We start from the raw sequence: 6,318 nt of genomic DNA, 5'->3' as shown, positions 1-6,318 counted from the left end.
CTACACTCGTGCAGACGTGTTATCGTGTTACCCGACACTCAAACCCACCTCAGCTACTGATTATCCGTTTCGCCCTCTCGGTTTCACATGTGCTCCACGTTTAGGTTGTTCTGTAACATACGCTTTCACCTCTTCAGCGAGCAAGGTTAAAATCTCATTCCATGTTGTCTATATCTGACCTTATATCTTTATCCGTTTGCAGACTTATTATTTTGGTGGTTCATTGTTTATTTTTATTTATTTGATTTATTTTATTTGATAGGTGTTTTACGCCGTACTCAAGAATATTTCACTTATACGACGTCGGCCAGAATTATGGTGGGTGGAAACCCACGACCATCCGCAGGTTGCTGGAGACCTGGTTCATGGATAGTGTTGGTGGTTCATTGAGTTCTTACAGTCATTTGTCACTGAAGCGATGACGGCGAGGTAAGGTATGGAAGAAAGTGGTTCATATCCATGTCTTTACGACTACCGCACTTTACAATCAAGCATCCCCCTTACTGCCTGGTTTCCTCCCAATGCTGCCCGCCGTCGTATAAGTCAAATATTAAAACACCAACAAATTTCTAAAGAAACGGGAATTATTGCAGTGTAGTGGATAGAAATGTAATTCAGCCTTCCAGGCATTCCAAATGAAGTATTGAACGATGTTTATTATAAACCCTAAAAACAGAGACTTGGTTGTTATCTTAGTTTTCATTGAGAACTTGGAGTTTTGATTGTCAGTTGCAACTGTATTTGCTGAGTTATTAGGACTAGATGCCACTGAGTAAGGATGAAACATGCTTCTTTTTCATATTTTCTGATTAGAGAGAAATTGTAAGATTTTCTTGTTACACTTTTTTGACTTCAGATATTAGTACATTCGTTTTTAATTCAACAATTGGAAAAGCTTTGATATTCAAAAGTTAGTATTCAGAAATTAAGTCATGTTTGATGTTTAATGAAGGTCTTTGTAGTTATAGTTGTTATTTGCAAGCAGATATTGAAGTGTTATTTAGAAGACCTTAATGTCTAAATATTAAAAACTGTATGCACAGAAAAGCAGAAAGTTGTGGACAATCTCTTTGCATTCCTAGACCCAGTTATCATAACAACTCCCAACAACCCTTTATTTGTCAGTTGTCGGTATTAAAATATATTTTCCACGTCTTTGTATCCGTTATATATCCTTAACCTCCCAAAGACGGGCTTCGGGCCATATCCAGATATGCTCCCCGCTTAATTTCCCGAACGAAGAACATCTACAATGATGCCGCCAAGACATTCTCTGGTTCTTCCGCCTCCAAACACGCCATAGATTCGAATCCAGTTCTCGCTGGCACGACTGTGGATTTAGATCAGCAGATTTGTCTGGCATTTTGACGAGGGCAGTTGTTGACTCCGGGCACTCTGGTTTCACTGGAAAACGCTCGATTGTGGCGTTGAAATAAATAAATAATACATTTAATTACTTTCTATAACCAGTAAGTTTGTGTCATTGTAATGAAGCTGTTCAAAAAAAAATTACGCTATACTAGACGTAATTATATTTTCATTTATTTTGTTTAATTGGTGTTCTACGCCGTACTCAAGAATATTTCACTTACACGACGGCAGCCGAAAGAAAATGGGCACAGCCTGGGGGAAACCAACGGCCATCCGCAGGTTGTTGAGACCTTTCCACCTACGGCCAGAGAGGAAGTCAGCGTGAACTGGATTTTCAAATGTATCATAGTATTACCATTTGTTATCTAGCCAGAACAGAGCCGACGCAAGCATATAGCTAAGTGAACAAGCTAAACGCCACATGTGTTTTGCGTGAAGATCATACACACGCTTCATTCATGTCCACAGTTGTGTTCCATTACTGCTGGAAACTGTGAGAAGCACTAGAAGTCTAATGTCGGAAAAGGTTCTTCCACAGTCAGTCGGTGGTTTGCCAGGCTGGACCATTCGATTCATTTGGAAGGAACTTCAGTACCTTAGGGACTTGATTCCAGAAGTAATTCTCGCCATGTGGCATCCATGCTTTCTCAGATGCTCCCAGAGGTGCGGGCAATAACACACTCGTCCTGGTTTACACAATGGAGTGAAGAATCCTGTCTGGTCTTACTGGCACAGTTGTCGATTGATCATCTGACTTAACTATCGGGAAACTTGGAAAATCATAACATAACTATAAGTATACATATATCTTGGTTGTTATTCATATATAATTGCTTCATCAGTAAACAAAGCAGTTAGCAAAACTGGTCATCCAGTGTATCAACCAAATGCAAAAAGCTCTAAACAATGAGTTAAATTATGAAAACTTCCCGTATGTATGTATCACATGAACATGATGGAATTCTGGAAACGATATTTGTTTGTATTTTTCGTTTAAATCATGCAATCTAATAATTTCTGTTACGTTTAATCAGTAACTCGACTTGCCGCTAAAGCTTGCATAATTATATTTGTTCACTAGTGGGTATTTTTGCCTTCTGCCGACGCCATTGTAGTACATGTATATATTTGTACGGCAGCTGCCAGCAGAACGAATGTCCTACTCGATTGGTTTACCGACGTTCTTGGCTTATCAACCACGCGAACATTTTACCGTTGTTTCAAGCATGATGATATCCTCAGTGGAAGAAGCCTGGTTTGGTTGGGTTATAGAAAGTTACAGATATAGACACATGATAAGGTCTGCAGGTGTACGGCATAACGTTTATGAATGGAGTCAAACTCCCAGACAAATTCCCACATTTGCCGACAATTTCCATCACAGCGCATCCACATGTTTTTGGTAGAATGAAAATACCATGACATTTAGAGCTTCAGCTCACTTCCGCTTTCCTGCAGAGTGTACTGACGCCATGCAGGTATTCGTATTGCTCCCAGCACGGTGAAGTCATGAATGACGCGATTCTATGAAAGAGCACATATATCCAACGATAGATCTTCTTACACCCCCACATAATAAATCATGATTCATACATTCGGTGTTGGAGATTGAAGGTTGACCCTCATTGCCGTAAATAAGTGAGCAAAATATCAGAGCTGTTATGGTCGGAAATATCGGTGTTTCCGACATTGTCTACACAATCCCGGCATGAAACCTTTTCCTGAGGGTTGTCAAATTATTTCGACACACGTGATATCTTCATATTATACAAGCTTTAATTTTGCAGAATTTTAATTTTTTGAATGGCTGATTATTATTTGCTTCCAGAAGGTGAATTAATGTGCTCGTCCTCCCTGAGATGTAGTGACAGGGTTAGAAATAATCCGAATGACAAGAAAACAAGACAGGCAACTATGGAGTCGATCTCACGACCTTATTCTTGTGAGGAACAACAATCAACAAAACTGTACTGTTTTTACTCCAAACTGAGAACACTCAGGCTCTATGTAGAACATACGATGATGTCACACGATTCCTGTAAGGATCATCTCTGAAGCCAAAAGCAGGTATAACAATACGAGTATCAACTTAACATCTGTGGGACGCTTTCAATCGGTAATTTATTGCCAGTCCAGCTGAAGACCCTTGGTCAGGTTAAGCGCGGCCATCGCCCGCCATTAGCCTGTACGTTTGACCAGTTTAGCAGGTGTGTCGTATCTGTTGCTGTGCCTCAGATTGGACCCAGCCAGTAACCCATATACAGGGGTGGAATAATGACCTAACCATTAAAAGGTCAACCTGGCAAAGAAACAAACCTGCTGGCGTCACAGCCGGGTTTCCTGCGCTATAAATCTCCTCAACTGTTAAATGTATATTCCGAATCAATAATACCAATTACTCTCCATGTTCCCCAGTTATTATACTGTATGTATATCGGTGACACTGTGCTGCCTGCTGTCCCTGATATTGGTTGAAATATATATGTGGTGGACAAAAGGCGGGAAGAAAAACCGGCCTTGGCTGTTTATGACGTATAGGGCCTAATGTCAGACTTGGCTAGGTAGAAATATTTTTAAAAAATATACAATAAATATATAAATAAATGAATAAATAAATAAATGAAAGAGGAGAAAAATGTCTTTAACCTGATAACCAAGAAAAACGTGAAGGAAAAAATGGTAAACAAAAAATGAAAATATGGAAGTTTATATGGATATATCGTTTAAGCGAAGAGAGTGAAATTCTATAGGCAAACTGTACAACTGTATCAGCTTTGAACTATGTTTGTATACATCGAGAAAGGAACGCACTATATTACATCTTTACGAAAAACACCACGATGCGAAAACAACTTCTTCTTTTTCAGGTTAGCTAGACAGATGTATCATAGATAAAACTCTGAATGAAGCAGGTTACCACGATGCTCTAAAACAGCCTTTTCTGCCGCGGGTTATGCCAGACAGATATAGCCATGGATACATCTCAGACAGAAGCAAGTCACCACGATGCTCTAAAACAGACTTTTCTGCCGCGGGTTATGCCAGACAGATGTAGCCATGAATACATCTCAGACAGAAGCAAGTCACCACGATGCTCTAAAACAGCCTTTTCTGCCGCGGGTTATGCCAGACAGATATAGCCATGGATACATCTCAGACAAAAGCAAGTCACCACGATGCTCTAAACAGACTTTTTTGCCGCGGGTTATGCCAGATAGATATAGCCATGGATACATCTCGGACAGAAGCAAGTCACCACGATGCTCTAAAACAGACTTTTCTGCCGCGGGTTATGCCAGACAGATATAGCCATGGATACATCTCAGACAGAAGCAAGTCACCACGATGCTCTAAAACAGACTTTTCTGCCGCGGGTTATGCTAGACAGATAGCCATAGCTACATCTCCGAAAGAAGCAAATCACCACCATGCTATCTTCTGCCGCGGGTTATGCCAGACAGATATAGCCATAGATACATCGCAGAAAGAAGCAAATCACGACGATGCTATCTTCTACCGCCGGTTATGCCAAACAGATATAGCAATAGACACATCTCAGGCAGAGACAAGTCACCACGATGCCCTAAAACAGCTTTTCCTGCCACGGGTTATGCCAGACAGATATAGCCATGGATACATCTCAGACAGAAGCAAATCATCTAAAAAAAACAGCTTCTTCTTTCGCGGGTTAGGCCTATAGATAGATAAACCTCAGAAAGAAGCAAATCATCACGATGCTAAAACAGCTTCTTCTTTCACGAGTAATAGATAGATAAACCTTAGAATGAAGCAAATCATCACGATGCTAAAACAGCTTCATCTTCCACGGATTATAGATAGATAAAACTCTGAATGAGGCAAATCTTCACGATGCTAAAACAGCTTCTCCTTCCACGGGTTATAAATAAATAAACCTCGGAATATAGCAAATCATCACGATGCTAAAACAGCTTCTTCTGTTGCGGGTTATGCCAGACAGATATAGCCATAGATACACCTCATAATGAAACGAATCACCACGAAGCGAATCTTTCAGCCACATGTACCATATTTCTTCTATATTTTAGTAATATTACAGGTTAGTAATTTCATTAACAGTCAGCAACGTACAAAAATTGCAATTTGATGTCTATAGTATAGAGTCTGTAGTATGTTTTCTGATTTCCTCCGTAATGATGACTTCACAGCCGAAGAATGCTTGCCAAGATGGTCGACAATAACTCACAACAAGCTGTGTATTACAAAACATCCCCGCGGCATATACCGAATAGCTTCTAATACTGTAGACATTAACATAAACCTTGGAAAATAAAGTTGCAATATCTGTTCAGCATACAAGCATCATCGAAAATTGTTCACCGGATTGGATTCTCAGCTCTGTGATCGAATGAAACCTGTGTAAAAAGATACTTTATCTCAGTATTTATATTGATACAACAATTATATATTTAATGTAGAGCAAAATTAGAAGACTAACAGTAATTATGATTCTGGAAGCTACGCTAGTAAATTAAATATTTGGTCGTCAGTAACGTCAGTAATCGTTGTTTGGCATACCTTGTAATGACGGGGTCGTTGCCCTACACCTCCTCTTCTGTCAGCAATGTTGAGGCCCACTGCCTGTTTGCTACTGTGAGTCTCTGGAGTTCTTCACCCTGCTGAGTGGGCTGGAACGTTTGTGTTAGTTTAATCCCCCCAGATATCGAGATTTCCACAGCTTGGATATGTCTGACTTACAGTATGATATCTCCCAGCTTGTTATTACAAGAAGAATCCAGATAAGCTGTAAATCAAAGCTGCCATGTATACCCTCTTCCTCCGTCGGTTGTTTCGTTTATAAACACGGTAAACAGTTCAATTCAAAGAGTAACGATTATTTATTGATTGATAATTTCACTGATAGGAACTGTGAATCCAATATATGAACTTAAATTTGGTAGCAAGGCT

Source organism: Liolophura sinensis, chromosome 6 (assembly GCF_032854445.1).
Source record: "Liolophura sinensis isolate JHLJ2023 chromosome 6, CUHK_Ljap_v2, whole genome shotgun sequence".
Classification (NCBI taxonomy): Eukaryota; Metazoa; Mollusca; class Polyplacophora; order Chitonida; family Chitonidae; genus Liolophura; species Liolophura sinensis.
This window is presented reverse-complemented; position numbering follows the sequence as displayed.